Source organism: Talpa occidentalis, unplaced genomic scaffold (genome assembly GCF_014898055.3).
Source record: "Talpa occidentalis isolate TD23 unplaced genomic scaffold, MPIMG_talOcc4v2.1, whole genome shotgun sequence".
Classification (NCBI taxonomy): Eukaryota; Metazoa; Chordata; class Mammalia; order Eulipotyphla; family Talpidae; genus Talpa; species Talpa occidentalis.
The window spans coordinates 36,315,068-36,337,428 of record NW_026555331.1 but is presented as its reverse complement, the minus strand read 5'-3'; the positions used below and the strand labels follow the sequence as shown (position 1 = coordinate 36,337,428).

Sequence of the window (22,361 nt, the reverse complement as noted above, 5' to 3'; positions counted from 1 at the left end):
TATCTATCTATCTATCTATCCATCTACCTACCAATGACACACACAAATATATTCCCAGCATTGGGTATTTAAAAACCAAGAGATATTCTATTTGAATATATTAACTGGGGAAAGATTCTGAAAAGTACACCTGTACTTTATATTATCCTTATAACAGCATCCCCCAACGTATATTCTTAAAAATACTAGATCCACAAGAAAGTTTTTTAAAGTGCTCAGTAGTCAAAATCTCTTTAAGAATACAATAAACCTTAAAAAAATTCAGACTTTATTTGAGGACATTTCGAATCACCTAATCGACGGGCATTTTTAATATACAAGCCCCTAAGGCAGTAAAGCAGAATTCACTATATGTGAAAACACTTTAGACTTCAAATAAAAGAATATTGGTGCAAGAATGGCATAAGCCATTCTTATGCCATAAGCAATACCTTTCATATGCTATGTGTCAGGCAGCATTCTAAGAGCCCTGCAGATATTAAGCCATTTAATACTCACCTAAGAAAACTGAAGTAGCTGTCTCTAGGATTGGTTCAGGAACTTCAGGAATCAGGGTTCCATGTCAGAATCTCTGTTTTCTTCATGGTTGAAAACAGGATGCCACAGCTCAAAGCCTTACATCTTCACATACTGTGTATAAGCCAGGGTGGGGAAAAGAAAAGAGAATATGTCATAGTGTTCTCATCTATCACTTTCACTAGAAATCAAAATTCTTCCACAAGTGGAGCATTAGCACTTCAGAAGTGGGTCTCATACAGCCTTAGCCTGGGGAGACATGCCTGCTTTTCCTTAGTTCAAAGGATCTTTGCCAAATAAATAATTTTTCTTGTGTATTTAATATAGTCACATTAAAATTTATAAAACAGAATAAACATAATTCAAATAATAACAAAATGTAGGTTGTGTTTACAAGGAAAAAATGTGAAGGGAGGATTTTTAGCAGATGGTCTCTGCCAGAACATCACCCTTTTGGATGTCCATATTCCACACATCAAAAGTTCTAAGCAACGCCGTAGTATAGAAATAGGCCTCATTCTGCTTAATCCAGTGTTTGCAAAATATTGTCACACTCAACTTTTCTTCACATAGCAATTATAATCTGACCAGTATTATATCACAGAAAGCTCTGTGAGAGTGGAAATTTTTTCTCTGTCTCTACTGTCCACGGCAATAGCCATAAGCTTCACAGTGAACCCTTGAACAGTGGCTGATGCAACTGAGCAAAGGGACATTTTATTTTGCATTTAATTTAATTAAAACATTTACTTTTGAAAAAAGTTAATTTTAAATAGCCATGTGAGATTAGTGGCTGCCATATTGGGTAGCACAGTTTTAAAGCAGTATTTATTGCAAAAATTATACATTTAGGGAAACCACTCTATTGTAATTATGTTGTTTTCAGCAGATAATGAAAACTGAGCTCAAAGTGGTTAACTGACTTGTCCCAAATAACCACTAAGTGAGAAGAGAGTCAGATTTAAACCCAAATTAGTTAGTTTCAAACTACATGTCCCTTCTATTGTTCTTCTCTGCCTCCAAGGCACTACAGAGATGTGTATTTCCTCATAATCTCTTATTTTTAATTTGATGGTATGTTTCTATTTCCATTTGTATAAATTTGAATTTTGTTACATTTGTTTTTCCTTTTAAACCAATCTTATAATTCCAAATTTTTTTTCAAATTTTTTTTAATATAACTAGTAAGTAGGTATTTGGATTTTATTGGTGGAGAAACTTAAAGAAAAATATCTTATACAGTGAAGTCTATATTTACCTTATATTGAAAATGTTGTAAAGCTATAAAGAGGAATATTTTATATTTTAGGTATTTCTTATTTCTTCAAATGTGTTATTTATTAGGAGTGACTGAACTGAAAAATATAATTGAGTCTCATCATTTCATCATCATCATGGAAATGGCTTTAAGAGAAAACTGGTCACATGGATATGCTTCCCTTTTCAACCAGTAAATAGTTGTCACTGATAGACAGCCAATAGCCTGTCAAGAATGCTCAAGAAATGTCATATAACCCACCATGCCTATTAAGGGGGACAAGCACTAGGAAATGGGAGAATTTCTTGATTTCATCATGAAAGACATGCACAAAATTACCACCTATGCCTCTGAGAACACTGACCATTCACCTCTAAAAAACATTTGTGTTTCTTTTTTTTTTTTTATCATAATCAGTCTTCCTCCAGCAGTCAGTCCTGACTGTGGACATCTTATAAATTCCTTTGTGTCCTGACTGCATCATCATGTAGTAACAAGCAGTGTCAAATGGATAGGAAGTCAACCCTGGCCCTGATGATTATGTGAGCACCTCAATGATGGAAATGTGGGTATTCTTGGGATCTGGAAGCATTCCCTTCACTGACTCATAGATACTGAGTAGGCAGCTCTGTAGATGATAATAAAGTGTTTGTATAAGCTCTTAATTCCATCAGATTTGGAGATCTGAATTCCCTTTCAGTTCCAGCTTTACCCCTTCATCTGCTAGATGGGTATGGGCAAAACCAAGAGAATATACAACACACAAGGACAAGATTCCAGCAACACCACCTGCTGCCAGATTCCCCACTAAGTAGTGTCAAAACTGGGTCCTATTGTCCACACCACCTGGGAAATCTGCTTGTACTCTTTGAAGGCAAAGTTGAGAGTCTGAATGGAGAAGTATCTGATGGCATTGGCCATGTTACCACTCCAGGATACACTCCCTGCTCCTTCGGTATGTGAACCATGCAGTCACTAATGCCTTTAATTGCTAATCTGTGGTGATTTGTTTACGAGCCTGTTGTATGTACCTGCAGCAGCAGCTTGATCCGCTCAATGGGTGCACTGTGGTCTTGGGAATGACTATCCCATTCCACCTGCCAGGAAATCCTTTGTGAAAGAAACAGTTGAAAACTAAAAGAAGAGATGGGAGACGGCAGGACTGGACTTGGAAACAGCTTGGATTCTGGGGCTCTGGGACTCTGGGTGGAAGTGGAAATAATTTTGACCATTTACATTTAACTGAGTTATCTTAGAGGACATACGTATCCTAAAAGGATATAGCTGAAGTATTTACTTAAACATGCACAAGTAATATTTTAATTCATAACATTGTTAATTTACTGTAATGTACACATTACAGAAATAGAGGTTTTAATTTGTAGTAAGGTTTATGGCATGTACTTTAAACATCATATAAGAACTGATGAAATACTCAGAAGTTCAATTACAAGAATTACACTTCTCAGGTTGCATTGGTATATACTGAATATGATCTTTATTGATAGGCTATTAGATTTATTGACAGTGTGAAGGCTCCAGTGCGGCAGATAAGACTCCACTACATGTAATCAACATGAGGATTATAGTTTTGGTAAAAGTAATAAATAATTTTATTACACCAAGTAGGAAGAGACAAATAAGTCATGTTTGGTATACCTTCAGTTTTTTTATACCTTCAGTTTGGTATACCTTCAGATATTTTCAGAATATCATTTGCAAAGTGGTTTTACACTTTAAAATACCATGAAGTTTAATAATTCTAATTTTAACCATCATACACACTATGATGATTATCCACAATTTCAATGAAAAATAATGCAACCATTTTAAAATGATTTACTTAAAGTATTTTACATACTACCTACATTCTAATTTTAGTTATGTGACAGTTATAAATATTGGAAAAAGAAACAAAAATACAATAAAATTGCACATTTTTGGGCCTCCCCAGTGGTGCAGCGGTTGAGCGCTGAGCTGCGAGGCTGCCCACAGCTTCTGCAGCACTGGTTCGATCCCGGGCCGCCGGCGAGGGTCCCACATGGCGAGCAGACCTCTCCTGCCGCCCGCTGCTCCCCTCAGCAGTGTACTTCCTCAGTCTGCCTGTTCTGCTCCCTGCCTTGGATCTGGTGAATTCTCTCACCCTCCGCGCTTCTGACTGTACCCAGTGCTTGTATAAATAAATAAATAAATCTTTAAAAAAAAATTGCACATTTTTGTCAATTCTCCAAATTATTTGTATTCATGTTACTTTTATGAAAGAAAAATAAATTATTATCCCATTGATACTACATTGAATCTTCAAAAATATAATTCTAAGGAGATATTCTAGCTTAAATATATAAATTGGTTGACCAAACTCTGAAGTGTCTAAAAAACATTTACATTAGAATCCTTTTTAGAAAGGATTTGCATGGCAAAGTGAATTGAAAACCGTGAGCTAATTACGTGGTAAATTCAATTAGTATAGTCACCTAATCTACATTACTCAGGCTCATTGTAGCTCCAAGAAAGCAAGGCCACCCTGCCCAGGACCCAGCCATGTGCAAACAGACATTTAATAAATCCTGCCCATGGTAATAAACAAAATTGATCATTTCCTTCCTTTTAGTGCTTTCTTTTTTATGTGTGAGTGTATGGAGCATTAGATAATTCCTTGAGGGGTTTATTTTTAAGAAGGTTAGACTGATATCTACTGATTTTTATATATGTAACCTAGGCACAACTGAATAATTCAAAATCCTTTGTATAAACTGTGTGTGGCTGGGACAACAGGTCAAGCAAAATTGGAGAAAAGAAGATGCTTTGTTTCCTGTTTGAGGTTTGAACTTTTAAGGTTAAAAAAAAAAAAATTATAGGTCAGTGCTTCTTTATTGTTTGCTTGCAGAGTAGTTGCCTTATGTCAACTTGAGGTCAGGCCCATACTGTACTCATGAAACAATCTGGGCTTGAAAAGACAAGACCATGCTCTAGGACTTTTGTGCAGATGTCCAGATTTCTTAACTTTCTTTGTCTCTGGTAGAGAATAATGTTGAAATACCATTTTAGAATACAGAAAATCTGTCTTCCTTACGGGATATCCATTTGGGGCCCCTGGATAATCCACAATAAACACCCCATGGCAAGATCCTTAATTGAATTATGTCTTCAAACTACCTTTTCCATATAAGATAACATTTACAGGTTCTCTGTGGGTCTTTATGCAGCTTACCACACTGTCATTTGTTCTGGAGCAGTGGTAATGAAAATGGCAGCAATGGCACTGCAGATGGTAGCAAAAGCATCAACAAGTCCATGGTGTTTGCACAAACTGTGATGGTAGGGGTGGCACTGGAGGCCATATTGATATAGGCAAAGCAGTCATGGTGTTAATGGGAGCAGAATGTCAAGACTGGGGACATTAGTGAAAGTGGTGAAGTTTCAGTGCAAACCAGCATCCTAACTGGCATGGCTTCAACAAGCCATAACACAAGCCATGCCAGTTCGCTGAGCAGGCTAGACTAGCAACTGAGACAAAGTTCCATGCTTGAGGGGAACAGGATTTACATAGAGAAATTATGGTTACACTGCAATCCCTACAGTTACACTTCAAAGTGTGTAAAAGGCAATCAAACATGACCGCCGAAAGAATAAACGGTCACTTGGTGAATTTGTCTATAATTGAGAAAAGCTGATACTCATGGGAATATGAATTGTAAGCTAATGAGAAGATACGCTCTTCCTTTGTTATCTCTGTGGGATTTTCTATACAATTAATTTTTCTGGTATGTATAAAGGAAGACTGTCACCTCTCAGTTATGTGTCGGAATTGGGAATGACTGCATGTATCTATCTTTGGAGAAATAATGTACTGCATATTTAGTCACATCATTTCTTAAGTTAGTACATTCTGGTAATTTCAGACAGTCTCTTTCTAGGACACAACAACCTCCTGAAAGCCTGATCCCTGAAGAGGCATGAAGATTTCTTGATGAAAAAGAATTCGGCAGCACAAGTGTCTGTGCTTTAGTTCCTGGAGGCACTTGTGATTCTCCTTAACATAAATACTTGCCTTCTAGATGGAGGTACTGGGTATCTAGTAGCCAGGCCATGGATTTTCACAATTAGCTTTCACATTTCCCTGGAAAGATGAAAATTAGTGCACCAGGCTATGAGCGGGAAAGAGACTTGCTCTGGATACTACAGATCATGGTTTTAAAACTGTAGGGTAGGTAAAAGGTATCAGGCTTTTCTGCCCTTCCGCAATTAGGATGGATGACGGACCCCTGCGGTCCTGAGTGCATGCCTGATGGCGGGCACCTGAAGTAGGGTGTGGGCATGCGTAGTTGGGTACACCTGGCCTAAGAGACTGGTTTATAAGGGTGGTGCAGCAGAGTGTGGTGTGGTGGTGGTGCGGTGTCGAGGGTGGAGTGGAGTGTACGGAGGAGTACAGCGACTACAAACAACGGCGAAAAGCATGTGGCTGCTAGAACTGTTCATAAACCTACCCGGAATGGGTTGGTTGCGTTACAAAAACCCACTCCATTTTAGCTCTACCATCCTATAGACTACAAGGTCACAGAAACAAGATTTCATCAGTCCCCTCCAAACATTTTGTAAGTAGAGGCTCTGATCTCTCCCTGTTTCAGCATGCTCAGCACCCTGTCCTGAGAAGTCTGAGTTTATTAGACATCTATTATAACTGACATATTGCTGCAGTGGGGGTGAATAGATGCATTAGACAGATGATCTTAATTGGCTTTCTTCCAAAAGTTTTTTTTAAGAAGAGACAGCTGAAATTCATTCACATTTACAATTAGTAAAACTTTCTTTCATTATTGAAATGCTTGCTGAAACAGCAGCCACATCAGGGTGACAAATCCCGTTATCATGCTTTCTGCAATTGTCTCCCCAAAAGATGCCTATTGAGAGCATTGTCTGGGTTTGTGTAAGAGACTGACAATCAAGCTCCAGGCAGAGGGTGGGAGGGGGCACGCAGGCTGCTCCAAAGAACTCTCGTGTGTTCGTGTGTGTGTGTGTGTGTGTGTCTGTGTGTGTGTGTGTGTGTTGTTCAGGAGAGAGATCTAAGATTCTGGAAAAATCTGAAGACGCACAATGGTTGTAACAAGATCAGTCATCGGGCTTTAGTGGGATTCTCATGCTATGTGCCTTTAGTTTTCTATTGTATTTTTCTCTGTGAGCAATGGCAGGTGCTATTTGTTTGTCAGGCTGTTACTGGGCAAAATGAGGGTGGGAGAGAGATAATTTTCTTTAAGTGAGCAGTTAACAGCTGAACCCACATGGCTGATAAAAGAATCATGATGAAGAGCAAGAGAAAAGAATGTAAAGATTATCACCTAAGAGTCTCATGGAATGAACTGTTTCCTGAACATGAGGAAGGAGCCACTCGCTTTGGGCCTAGCTTGGCTTCTTGACCAGGTGAAGGAGACTTGACAGGCCCGGTTAGTCTAGCACTGATAGACCAATGAGTTTGTCAAACTTAAAAACATTTCTCTCTGTAATGAAGACAAAATCGGCCACACCTTCAAATGAGGGCTGGAGAAGAGAAAGGAAAGAAAGGTAGAGGGAGGAGAAGCACAATGAAGCAAAGCTGATGATTACGCTTTTGGTTCTCATGAGACTTGAGTCTCATTTTCTTTCATCAAATGAACTGCCTGTGGGATGCTGTTTTAAAGACCTTTATGTTTTTATTAAATTGTTCAACATACACTATGTTTTCTCTCATATTCATTTTGACCACAGATAGTTGTTTCTCTTTTCCCAATTCACCTAGAATCATGTTGGTGAATACAGTCTGTGCCTATTTTGTTTTCCAGAGAACTTGCTCTGGTTCTGATGATTCTAACTCAGGAAAACAAGCTGTGCTGACTATTAGCCTTGCTCTGATGGGAAAAAGAAAACCATGTGCTGTGTGTGATGCTTTTTCTAGGGTGGATCAGGGTGACACAAAATATGAAGTCGAGAGGTGATGCAATAAACGATATTGCCTAAAGAGAGACTCATTGAACTGGGAAATGAGTATCTTGCCTGTGTTTGATGACCCCAGTAAAGTCTAACTCTGCACGGTGTTGTGCCTGGTACTTTCCCAGGGTCCTTTGTGCACACTGAACTTGACTGAGGTCAAAAAATTAAGAGTCTTCTTAGATAGTAATGACCCTGAGAATACAAACCAATTTCTGTCATAATCACCAAGCCAGCATGTTTCTTTCTCATAGTAGGTGCTCAATAATCTTTATTCAATGGAGAATAACTTACTGAGTTTAACTCAACATTGCCATTATCACTTTGACCTTCATTATGACTAACTACCGTAATCTTAAAACTTTACAACCATGTAGCACTTGCCAGTTCACAAAATGTTTTCTCATATACCATCTCGATTAATGTTAATAACTACATTTTACTGTTATTGTCCCTTTATAGATGGATCTGAAAATGGACTTGCCCCAAATAATAGGCATCAGAGCTGGGATTCTAACCTCAGTCTTCTGCTTACAGTATTGTATAATGTTTATAACCATATTCCTGATTGTTTTAACATAGTTATTCCCTGATGATGAAACTACTTCCCTAAGAAGCTTCAATTAATTTCAAGAAAGTTAAACTTAATCTCTTGTTAATGCTGATGGCAAATAACATAAGTTAAAATCAGATTTCCTTATTTTGTAACTTGGCATCTTAGAGTTTGCCAGAAACTCTTGGGCATAAAGGAAATGACTAATTGCTCTTTGAATTTGTCTGTTGGGTGTCTAGGGTAAGAGAAATGTTAGCGTGCAGAGCACTACGCATCTGTAATCTCATAAGCAGCTTGATAACCAGAAGCTGAATCCAAAAAGCTCATCTTGAATTGCACTCTGGTCTGTGATGCATCTCTTCACATATCTGTGTATGTGTATGCAAATGAGAAGTATGTAGATGCACGTATATTTATATCTATACACATATGTATTTATATATACATAGTAATATGTAAATATAGATGCCACTTCCTAAATACCAAAACATGCAATCTGCATGAGTTCTGTTATTATGTGGAGTGTGAGGAGTATGACAGATCGCCTAGTGAAATGTTATATATGTTATTCACAAGACAAAATTAACCTCATTCCTTCACTGAGCTTACTAAAGAAAAGGGAGAACAGAATGAATTAAAACTTCATGATGAAAATCAGACAACAAATTGGTTTGCTTTTTTCTGAAAGTTTCTCTTTGTCCTGACACATCATCATGGAAACCCCTTAAATGTTTGAGTTCAGGTCTCCATGCTCAAGAGAAGTGAGTGCGCTTAGCACTCACCTTCTCAGTGAGACCCTCTATTGGCACTTGACCTTCACTGGCACTCAGGCTGCAAGTCCATTACCAGTCCCTGTTGGGAGTACTGTGCAGAAGACCTTACTTGTTCTACCTGCCTCAGAGTCTTTAAACACTTCTGTGCTTTTTCTTGGAGCATTTTCTTCTAACTTCTCTACCTATGACTGCAGAGAATTTGGAGAATTGTCATGGAACACTGGAGTATTTTGCAGGCCTGCATGGAGGACTAAAACTTGTCTGGAGATTACATGTCCCTGAAGCAAGTTGGGATATGGCTGACAGGTAGAACAGCAGAAAAGCTCTCACCTGAGTTAGGACAAATGCTGAAGTGCCATTTATGCTCTGCAGCCCCCCTACAGGACCAGATTAAGGCTGGGATCTTGCCTAATATATCACATCCTTATTTAGTGTTCTACTCTTCCTTGTCTTGCTTTCCCCCTTTCCTTCCTGTGTCTCTTGGGAACACATTCTTGATGAGTGACTTGCACAGGGAATTCACTTGCAAGGGTAGCCAGTTGCTTTTGACACAGATATTAACCTTTCCTTCCCTATTTCCTTTTTTGCTTACTGGCTTCCTTCCTTCCTTTTTTTTCTTTCTCTTCTTCTTCTCCTTCTTTGTTATCCTCCAGGATTTTCTATACTCCTCCTCCTCATTCTCCTATTCCTCTGCCTCCTCCTTTGCTTTGTGTTCTTCCATCCCTTTTCCTTTGACAAAAATATTTCTGGCATATGAATTCTTAAATTAATGAGAGCTATGGTTTATGGAATGCACTATCAAGTACTGTTCTAATTACTTTGCATGTATAATATCATTTCACCCTCACAAAAAAAACACAGATATAGGTACAGCTGGCCCTTGATCCCCAAAACTGTATTTCTTGGTATACAGGAGGGACTGCTTTTAGGATGACCCCCACCTTTATCACCCCCAACATCTGAAGTTGGTTGAATCTGTGAATGCGAAACGTGTGCATTAAAAAAAATCTGCATGTAAATCAAACTGTTTGGTTTAAATGTATATTGCTGAAGAGTAAACTGTACTATTACTCTCTTAACAGAAAAGTGTATTAATGCTTTCTTATAAATTGAAGCATAGAGTTTAAAATACCTTGTCAAAGGTCACACAGCTAGAATTTAAATGCAGGTATTCAGACTTCAGAATACATAGTTTTATCTGCTCATCAACTTCAGAAATAGGCTTGGCTTTCTGAGCCCCCGATCTGATTCCTTCATAAATGATAAGGATTTATAAAAGTATCTGAACTTTCTGTCCCCATATTTCTTTCCCCCCGCTTATATTTTCTGTAAAATGGGGCTTCCTTGTAGCTTATTTTCACAAACTAATAGGAGAATTATGTAAATGAAATCTGCATTTATTACCCTCTGAACTCAGAGAAAATTTAAAAATAGCTACAACTTTGTCCAATGTTAAGATTTCTTTACTAAAACAAATTTTCTGATTATTTGGAAGCCATCCATTGTTTTTTAAATTGTCAACAAAGTATTAAATAGGATTCAATTTCCAAATTGTTCAAAGATATTTCTTGAAATGTTGAAATAATGAGTACATTGCCTCAATTTCTGCTTTTTTCAGATTGTTTTTGTGTTTCAGGGTTTAGTAATGGAGCAAAAAGTCCTACTATTTCATAATTGAATTTCTTTGTTACAAACTTATGGAAATATCAGTAATTATGTTCACTGCTTAGCTATATCCTGGGAAAGTTGATCAAAATAAAACATGGCACAATCCTTCTAGTAAAGAGTAGGATGAAGACTCCTTGGAATGTATTTCATCACCTAAAGATTTTCTCTTCTTTTGTAATAATTATGGTACTTTGTATGTATCAGACATTGTTTTAAGTGAGTTGCACTGATTAATTCAATTAGTTTTCATAAAGTACATAAAATAGTACTACTATTATCCTTATTTTATAAATATAAAAATTGATACATAGAAAGATCCCTTTCTTAAGATCACAGAGCTAGCGAATGCTGACAATGAATAAGTGGATAAGTGACTTAAGGGTCTGTGAGTTAACTGTTTTGCTAAACTGTGTCTTAGTCAGTTCCAAGGAATGGAGGGCAGCTTGACATCCTTTAAAAGATTAATTCTATTGGGTTGTCGGGAAAGTCATGACATATTTTTCCTATGTTTTTCATGCAAAAATGCCTCCTGACTTTTCAGATAACCCAATATACAGTTAATTTGCTTATGAGTATGAAGTAAATGCCACACCAAGTCACTATGCTGATTTTAGTTACAAACCTCATGAAAAAGATGAAGTTGCCATAATTCAGTAGAAATGTGGGTTAGCACATAATTTTCCTCCATGACTGAAGGATCTATGCTAATGAAATCCAAGTCAAATTAATTTAATACAGTTAACATGAAATAAGTATTGGAAAATAAAAACTGGTATGACAGGTTAGGGGAGTGTAATTCCAGTGGGTGATATGGCAGAAACCGATCTTAGACAGGTACCATGGTATCCAGGGATAGACACAGCACCCCACACATAAGGAGAGTCTTGGTCAGCATGTGCCTCTGAGCAAGGTTTATAATGCTTCTACCTTAGACACCTCATGTACACATGAAGCAATTTAGAGAGGAAGCTACTGATATCTTAACTTGCTCTGTAAATCTTTGGTGGATAAAGCCTGTGGGTTTGCTTTTGTTTTGGTTTTAAGAGGAAAGAAACACCAGGTCTTCCAGTTTCATTTATTCAGTGCATATTGGTCTGGGCTTTGGACACTCATCCTGAGATTCAGACATTACTGTCCCAATATAAACTCGGGCTGTCCTTGTGATCCATCAATCTATAAATCTGCAGCCACATTCTACTGGTACATTAAATCACAGGGTGCCCTGCAGCAATATACCTGCTTTTTATCAGCCATCGTCACCTTCCAACTGTGTCTGCGGGCTTACAACCTTTAAATAAACTGCCTTTTGGGAAGGAAGTCAGTATAAGAAGAGAGAAAAGAGGCAATGGTAATGTAAATACTACCAGCCAAAGAATGACAATTGGCTGATGACTTGTAAGAGAGTTAATAGTATTTTTCTTTGCATGTATGTTAGCTGAGTATCTGTTAGTCATTACCCAATAAATTTAATTCATGTAAAGAAAGGAAAAGGAAAAATAAGATGGTCTTTTATTGTGTGATGGGAGCCCAATTTTGGGGGGTGTTGGGGGTGTGTGGCAGAAATTCACACTGAACATTGCCAAGAAGTTTCTCTCCTACAAAAGAGAAAGCACATGAATATGCATTCTTTTTGCTTATACGTGTCAAGTGATTAGCACTACATCAAGATGCCAGGCTTTCTTTAAGATGTAGAGATCACAAATGGGAATAAGACATGTCCCTGTCCTCATGGAGTTTATATTCCAGTGGAACAAACAAAGAAGTAAACTAATAAATGAATTCAAATGAATAAGTGCTGTGAAGCAAAATACACTAGAGAATGGTGGGAGAAGGATGCTGCTCTTTCCTGTAGGGTAGCCTGGGAAGTCTTGAAACAAGGATATGAGTGACTATAGCATCGTGGCACGGGAAGAGTCCTCTGGGAAGAGGGAACAGCAGGCACAACAGTTTCAGAGGGGAAAAGACTAATGTCTATTCCAGCAACAAGAAACCTCACAATGGCTAAAGGATATGCAGGAAAGCAATAGGAGATGACAGGAGAAAGCAGGAAGGGACAAATTCACACAAGATCTTGCATATCACAGTAAGACTTCAGAATTTGATTCAAAATGAAATGGGGAGCAATGAGTTTTATTTTTGTTATTTTCATTTTTTAAATTTTTTAAGTTTTTTCTTATATTAATTTTTTAAATTGTTTTTTACATCATTGTTCATTGTTAAACAATACTTGCTTCCCCCCACCCCCTCAGTTGTAGTCCCCATAGAGTTTCCTTCACCAATGCACCCGTGCACCATCACCTCAGTCCCCTGTGCTCCTCCCTCCCTCCCTCTGATCCCTCTCCCTCCTCCTCCCCTGCAGGATGTCTCTGATTTATAATTGTCCGGTTTTGCTTTGTTGTGTTTTGTACTGTTATTATTTTTTTACACTGATGTCTGATTGGGTTCCCCTATATTCCTGCTATAAGTGAAAACATCCGATATTTTTCTTTTTCCTTCTGGCTTATTTCACTGAGCATAATTCCTTCTAGCTCCATCCACATTGCTGCAAATGGCATGATTTTATCTTTTTTGATTGCTGAATAATATTCCATTGTGTATATATACCACATCTTCTTGATCCAGTCATCTACTTTTGGGCATTTGGGTTGTTTCCAGGTTTTACCTATTGTAAACAGTGCTGCAATAAATATAGGGGTACAGGTGCTCTTTTGAATCAATGTTTTTGTGTCCTTTGGGTAGATCCCTAGGAGTAGAATTGCCAGGTCATATGCTAGCTCCATTTTTAGTAGACCGAGAACCCCCAGACAGCTTTCCATAGTGATTGGACCAGTTTGCACTCCCACCAGCAATGTAGGAGAGTTCCTTTTTTACCACATCCTCATCAACATTTGTTGTTGTTGTTTTTTTGATATGCACCATTCTTACTGGTGTAAGGTGGTATCTCAATGTGGTTTTAATTTGCATTTCCCTGATTAAAAGGGATGTTGAATATTTTTTCACATGCCTGTTGGCCATTTGAATTTCCTCTTTGGAGAAATGTCTTTTAAGTTCTTCTGCCCATTTTTTGACTGGATTGTTTATTTTGTTTTTGCTGAATCATGTGCATTCTTTGTATATCTTTGTGATCAGTCCCTTATCAGTTGACTGGAGCACAAAGATTTTTTTTCCCAACCAGTGAAATGTCTCTCTGTTTTGGTTAATGTCTCTTTTGCTGTGCAGAAGCTTTTCAGTTTGATGTAATCCCAAGTGTTTATCTTTTCCTTGACTTTCTTTGCTTTGGGTGACGAGTCATTAAAGATGTTATTTAGATGTATGTCTTACAGTGTTTTACCTATATTTTCTTCTATATATTTTAAACAGAAAAATGTCATGCTCTGACTTGTGTTTTATTTATTCATTTATTTGTATTTATGATTTTTGATTGAAGTAACATTGCATTATAACATCATTTGAAATTCAGTTGTGTAGCATTATAAATCAACCTCCAGAGCTATCATTGATACATTAAGTTCACCACTAAAAGTCAATTCTCCTCTTACTGACTTGCATTTTTAAAAAGTTATATTGCTCCATATAAAAGAGACTCATGTGAGCAAGGGTAGAAGAGAACAACAGCCCAGGAGGCTGTAACAGTGATCTGGGTAAGGGAGGCTCGTGACTAGGACCTGGGTGTAGTAGAAATGGTGAGAACTTATTTTTCTGAATATGTATTTCAGGTGGAGCCAACAGAATCAAAAGAATGTAAGGCCTCAGATTTCAAAAGAAGATAAAAGTCAAACCTCATAGGGCTAGAGAGACTAGGGGAGAGGAGATTCAAAATCTGTATAATACTTCTTAGATGATTTTTGCCAAAGGGAGCAAAAAGGTGGAGGTGGATTCAAGCATGGTGATGCTTTAATGTTGTTTAAAAGTTTTAATGAAGCTATTACAGCACTGCTTTAGTCTTTGGGAAAGGAAGCAAATTTGATAATGCAGCTAAGACTCAGGTGAGACACCAGTGCAGCAAGGTCCCTAGTGGTGAAAGGAATATAATATACTTCGATTTCAGGAAGGTGCAAAGATAGTTCAATCACATTGCTATAATAGGTGAAAAAGCAATTTATATGGGTACAGATTAAAGCAGAATGGTAAATTAAGGAGGCAGCAAAGAAAACAGTCTATATTTTTCCCTCAACATTTTCATTTGTTAGTGGCACAAAATTATTGCCACTACTCAATTTTTTTTCTGCTTTAGTCTTTTATCCTAATTGTATTTTATGTTTTATACAATTCCTGTATAATTTTGGCTTGTACTGATAGGTTTAGTCTTTTAGAAAGACCTTTATCATTTAAATACCTGAAATTCCTAATTTCTGCCTAAATCCAAACACTAAGGCCATAAAAACCACAGATAGGTAACTTGCAGTTTGAATACTCTCCAAAGATGTCTGTAGATAGTTAAAATTCCATACACGGTTTTCCCCTTTCACTTCCTTTTGTTGGTGTTCTGACTTCTTTGGGATCAAAAGATATCTTGCTCAACTATCAAAGGGGATTGGTGTAAAAAGTCAATGCAATTTGTCTGGGGGAAGAAAGCAACTTCCAGATTAGTCTGAGATGGAAAATTAATAACTCTGTGAATGCTTTCTGCATAAGTCCATTGATTTCACTTTTCTGCTTCAGAAATCAGTAGCTGAAAATTTCACCATTTTAGTCATTTCATACCTGTTATCAAGTGGACCTCAGCAGCAGATAGGCAGACAATAAAATATTTTGTAAAGGTTTCTGGATCATTACAGTTATTGAATTGCTTTACTTTTTCTCTCACTTTCACAGTTGGCAACTATGAGAAAAAGACATTGTCCCTTCTGGTCTGAGTTTTCAAAAAGGCAGATTCACTTCAAAATTGGACCCAACAATCAAGCTATCAGCAAACCAACCAGCATGCACTCTAAGTTTAATTTAATACCTCTCCTGCTCCCATTACTACTTTGGCCCCTGTTTCCAGAAATTGTTTGGCTCCCAACCTCTTGCTTATGGTTTTCCTGTTCTGGGGACATACTCAAGCTGTTTCAAAGTCACTTTTCCTGGCTTTGAGCCCCAGCAGCACAGTAAGTTCTCATGGGAGGTCATAGATAGGTTCTTGGAAACTGCAACTTCAAGTGTACAAGAGCATGTCCTCAAGGTGTGTCATTTTAATCAAGGTAGGTTGGATTGTTGTTGTCTATTTTTTTTCTCATCATAAAGAAATGACATTGAAGAAAATGACACTGTTTGAGGGCCTGAAGCATTTGGCTCACTTTCTGGACTTATCTATTCCTGAGTTTTTCTGAACACCTTTCTGAACCTTAGTTAAATAACAAGAAGATACAGTCTACATAACCTTCATGATTTTTATTTTACTTCAAGAATAGGAAACTCTGAGCTTGTTGTACATGTTGCAAGAGCACATCTGTCGCAACCTGTACATGCAGAGAAGGGATATTTGTTGAAGACTGGTTGGGGGGGGTGTGGTCTGGAAAGGACAATTAAACCGATACTTCAAGAACTGACATATCATTTAGTTGTTACCTAATTTATTAACATAAATCATGAAAAGAATTCTTTGGTGTTTTCTCTCATACTAATCATGTTCCATTTTTAAATTTCTAATATTACTATTTTTAGCTTTCTTTTTCTTTTGGACTGAAATTCTTATTTTAAAATTGTTAGTCTTTTCAAAGCAATCAGTTTTAGTTTTGTCCACAATTTTCCTATTGTTCTAAGAAAAGTTATGCCTTCAATTTAGAGGTTTATTTTCTTTTCCATTTTCTTTGGATTGACTATGACACCCTTCATCTAAAATCTTGACTTGAGAAATTAGCTTATAATTTACAATTTTTCTGCTTTTTTATGTGGTCATTTGAAATTATAAGTATCCCTCAACCACTAATTTAGCTTCATCTCACAAGTCTTGATGTTTGGTCATTTTATTATTTTCATTCTAAATACTTTTATTTACATTATAATCTCTTCTTTAATCCTTGCATCACCTAAAGTGTGTTTTCTCATTTCCAATATGGCCTTCTTTTGACTATTTTTATTTCTCATTTCTAATTTTTAATACAATTACATTAATGTGAAAAACACGGTCTTAATTATTCTGATTCTTTGGATTTTGTTAAGATTTGCATCTTGGACTATAATATGATAATTTTTTGGAAAAGTCCCACATGTGCTAGAAAAGAAAGTGCATTTCTGAATTTGTTAGTTACAAGGATCCACCTGTTAATTATACAAAGATTATTAATATATTGTTTTAATTCTGTCCTAAATTCAAGATGAATACCGCTTTTACTACTAATTCTATGTGTCTAGCATTTTATTGTACCCAATTTTTGGCCCATATTAATCTACTATACTTTTTTTCATGACTTTAACTTGAGTCCTTTTTTTATCTTTAGTCTTTGAATATAGATAATCATTTAGTCTCTTTAGATAATTCCTGGTTCTGTTTTATCTAGAGTAACGCATTTGAAGGTACCTGAACTTACTTCAATGGACATTTATGTGACTCCCATACCAGACACTCTACTAATAATACATAATTGAATAAGGCAAGAATTATTTTCCTAAATACCTTCAAACTACTATGTAGACCATTAATAAGCAGTATTTCCAGTATAAAGGGAAAATACAAAGATAACAGTATATACTTGAGAACTCTCTCCTGATGAGATCAACCCCTAAGTGTGTCCCTACAATGTCTGGTGAAAAATCCCAGTGCTTTCTTCAAGCAAAGCATCCAGGCTCTGGGCACAGTGGTCAGCCTATGGAAAGCAAATAGCTAAGAGAGGTCCAACTTTAACTTGGCAATAAGTGTCTGTGTTCTCAACATATTTATTTAGATGAAGTTAGATATCCTTAAAAAAATACTCAAGAAATAAAAGTGCCCTTAGAACCATACACACACAAACACACATATATATACATACACAAAACAAACAATGTTTGTCTGGAGCACAACTGTACAAAAAGGTAAGTTATGGTATATCATATGACTGGGCTATTGTACTTTTAGTTTTGGTGACCTTGTGAGGCACCAAGCCACAGAGAAATGAATTGACAGGCCATAATGCATGCCTTGTCTTGTCCAAAAGCCATTTTTCCCTGATATTTTCAGTGAAAAGAAAAAAAAAAAAAACCTAAAATGCCTATCAAATCCTTATCCTCTTGTAACTAGTAATCATTTTTAAATGTTCTATACTATTAGTACTTCAAATAAGAAAAATTTCATTTGGAGACTTTAGGAACCACTGAATCTTGCTAGCAGGTGTTTGCCAAGTGCCTACCCTGTCCAAGTACGGTTTCACCACAGATGTGTGGACTGGAAGACCACTGGATGGAAGTCAAGCTGCAGAGTGTCAGGGGATCTCAAAAGTTCTCTCATGGAATATATAGGGATAACTGAGGATAGGGAGACAAGACACAGAACCATGAAAATTAATACCAGGGGGAGAAAAAGTCACTCAATAAGGATGTTGTAGGTTAAATTGTGGTCCCCCCCAAAGATATCTTCAAGTCCTAACCCCCAATACCTGTGCATATGTGACCTTATTTGAAAATAAGGTCTTTGCAGATGCAATGAGTTAAGATGCGGTCATACTGGATTAAGGCAGGCCTAATCAAGGATATCAAGGATTGATATCCTTGTAAGATGAAAATTGGGACATAAAGACACAGTCATACAGGGAAGAATACCCTATGAACACAGAGGCAGATACTGGAGTAATACAATTATAAGCCACAACACACCAAGGATTGCCAGAGCTAATAAAGAGGCTCAGATCCAATTCTTCCTTAGAGCCTCTAGGAGGAACCAACTCTGCCTTCATTTTAGACTTCTGGCCTCCAGAATTGTGACAAAATTAATTTCTCATGCTTTAAGTTACACATGTATGGTGATTTGTTAGAGAAGTCCAAAGAAACTAATACAAAAGAGGATCAAATTATGTAAAAGGGAGGTCTCTGAAGACTCTGATGATTTTGACCAATATTAAAACATAACAGCACTGGCTCTGAAACAGGGATTTTTTTTAGGTGGGCAGGAGACATCACAGCTTATTTAAATAGAACAAAGACCCATGTCCTGTACTCCTACTTGTTCCTAACTTTCAATGGACAAAGAACTGAATAATTAAGAAGAGACAACAATGAACAAAAGTCATACATTAATTATAAGCTTACATATAATTCTATATTATAAAACAAGGACTTAAAAAGTTAAAAATAATCCAGTACCTTTGTTGTACTCCCCTTAACTGCGCATTTATTTAAGCAGAACAAATTGTATAGGTGGCACACAATTAGTTAAGGTACCACAATTTGGCAGATGATACCTCTAAGTGTCTGTTTTACCTTGAAATGTATAGAGTATCCCTTTTTAAAAAATTAAATTTATTTTCTTACATTGTTAATTTTTGTACAGTATTTGATTTCTCACTTCAGGTATAGTCCCCCCTTCTCCCACCACCATAGCACCCATGATCTGTCACCATAGTACCTTCTGTTCTTTCCTCCCCTGTTTTGACCCCTTTCTTTGTCCTTCCCCTGTTGCATGCCTTAGATCTATGGTCAACTTGCAAGTTTTGTCATTTTCCTGATCTATATAAATGAAACATCCAGTATTTATCTTTTTCCTTCTGACTTCATTTAGCATAATCCCTTCCAGCTCCTTCCGTGTTGCTGCAAATGGCATGAGTTTATTTTTTTTGATCGCTAAGTAGTATTCCATTGTGTATATATACCACATTTTCTCCATCCATTCATCTCTTTTGGGGTATTGAGGTTGTTTCTATAACTTAGCTATTGTAAATAGTGCTACAATAAATAGAGGAGTGCAGGTTTCTTTTCAAAATTAGTGTTTTTGTGTTCTTTGGGTAGATTCCTAGGTATGGAATTGCTGGATCATATGTTAGATCCATTTTTAGTGTTTTGAGGAAACTCCACAAGATGTATAGACAATTTGTTCTTAAACTCACTGAAAGCATGCCTTAAAACTGAGTTATTGGAAAATTATATACCAAAATAATGCTGATGTAAATATGCAGAGTTACATATTGTATTTAGCCAAACAGTCACATACCACTAAAATTAGTAACGATGAAACTAAACTAAAAGTAATTTTAATTTGAAAGCAAGATTAGCAGCAAGTGAAAATCATAACAAACTGTTTTTATCAATAACATTGTGTCCTTCCCCAAAATTGTGGGAAATCAAATATGATGCTATGCAATGTGAAGGAGGAACCACCATGTATTCAAAGATTTCAGTACTTAAATATTAATCAGGTGCCTACAAGGTGTACCAAGCATTGTTATCAGTGCTCAGGAAACAGAACTAAACAGGCAAATCCTTCCTCTCATAGACTCACCTATTGCTAACACAAACAATACGTAGTGACATTTGAGTCCTTTGGTGAGTCTAATTTTGTGTATAATATTAAAATATGATAGGTGCTATCATAGTCTTGGCCATATATAGAAGAAAAAGAAATTGATCATTCACACTCAAAAAATGTCTTACATTTTTGGATCAGTGTGGAGCCCACTAGAAGGGTCGTAGCTGTTCTCCAATAGCAAACACATACTTGAGACACAGCTCTAAACATGTCTCTTAGATCATCTTGATAACTGTTGGAATAATTTGACCTTTGACTTTCTGAAACAACTTAGAGTGTTTCATTACTCGCAGCTGAAATACAAGCTGCACATCCACCTCATTTTGATCTTTTCCATCTTAGAAGTTGAAAGGTGGTAGGAGGGTAGCCTGTTCCTCTTTAGTGTGCCTGGGATAAAATTAGAAGTCCAGTCTGCTGCTTCTTTCATTAGGACACACTGGACATATTGATGTCTGTCAGTTCTCTCCAGCAAAGAGGCTATTCTTGCCCAAGCAGAAATGGAAGTTTGCTTAATACTTGGGTCTAAGCTATACAGGTTTTCGGGGTTTCTAATGTACCTGATCTCTTTTATTGATCTGGGGTCTGCTCTATTATATCTGTCATTAAAATCTTATCTCAGATTTATCCATTTTACTTGTGAAGGCTTCTCAGAAGTCAGAGATAATTTTCTTCAAAATGAAAAAGCATGACTCTTGTACAAATAAAAAGTTAGTTTGTATCAAATATTTTTATTTAACTTATTAATGAGGAATCAGCAGAGCAGTAAAGTTGGTTGTATGGTGAATTTGAGAACCAGAGAGTTATCTAGTAACTCAGGTGAGGCATGTTAAAGTGATATTGCTAAGTTAAAGACAATCCTGGTCAACGTCCTTCAGGACAATAAAATTATAATCTTTAGGGTTATCTACTCTCTGGACTAAATTTCTGTCTCTCCTAGGGGAGAAACTTCAAGTCAATTTATGTCTTCATAGAGTCAGGACTCTAACCAATAGGAAATAGGAAATATAGCAAAGACTTAACCCTTACTAGGGCTGTGGAAAAAAGCTCCAATGCAACATTGTAAGGGCTTGCATTTGCCGTATTTCCAAAATTTGAATAATCTTTGCTAATATAGTGTTTGGTTTTCTTAAAGACCAGAATAAATTTTTAAATGTGTCTGTATAGTAGCTAATAATTGATTGTTATGTTTTAAGTACTTATTTAACACCCACAGTGATATCTTTAAAACCTTAGGCCAGTCTCATAATCCATGATGGTATAATTTCCTCTCTTTCTCTGTCTCTCCCCACACACACAAGTGTGTATGTGTGTGTGCGCGCGCGCGCGCGCGCGCACATGTGTGTTTACCTCTCCATAAAACGAACAATATATCAAATAATGAGATGGATTTTTCTTGGCTAGCATTATTGGTTCCAAGTCCCCTGTCTTCCAGCTCAAATTACATCCTCCAGGCAGAATAACTTACTGGATGAGAATGTGAGGGTTGATTTCAGACAGCTCTGAGTAATATCCTGGCTCTCTTATTAACATTGTCCTCTAGCAAGTTAGTTAACCTTTCTAATTCTTAGTTTCTGCATCTCTAAAGTAGTTTGAGGTGTAAGTTTGATGCGAAGATATACCTAAAGAGTTTACAAAATTCTGGCACATAGGAAAGCATTTTTTTTAATAAACTCATGTCTTTTTTTTTTTAAGATTTTTTATTTATTTATAGAAGCACTGGGTACAGTCAGAAGCGCGGGAGGGTAAGAGAATTCACCAGAGTCAGAGTGGGGAGCAGAACAGGCAGAAAGACCGAAGTACACTGCTGAGGGGAGCAGCGGGCGGCAGGAGAGGTCTGCGCGCCATGTGGGACCCTCCTCCGGTGGCCGGGGAGCAGCCGGGGATCGAACTGTCGCTGCAGAAGCTGCTGGCAGCTTCGCAATCCAGCGCTCAACAGCTGTGCCACCGGGGAGGCTCCAGGAAAGGATCTTATATAATAAATACTGCTGTCCCTTTCTCTTAACTTTATAATCCCCCTCGCCACACAGAAAAATAGTATATTAGGATCTCAGAGATAAAAATGTACATTTTAGATGGACATTCAGAATAAAGCAGTTACAGCAGTCAAATTGCTACTTTAAGTCTGATTTTAAATGAGATCTAGGTTTTCTGCAGTCCTTTATTTATTTTACTCCTAATTTTCTTTGGTTGATTCTTTAACTTCTCCATGGATGG

The 22,361-nt window shown here is 37.0% G+C and overlaps 1 pseudogene; it reads right to left on the bottom strand.

The window, feature by feature from the left end:
* Positions 1-2,012: 2,012 nt before the first annotated feature.
* On the bottom strand, positions 2,013-11,983 carry LOC119249550 (ADP/ATP translocase 2-like; annotated as a pseudogene).
* Between the last annotated feature and the right edge of the window lie 10,378 nt (positions 11,984-22,361).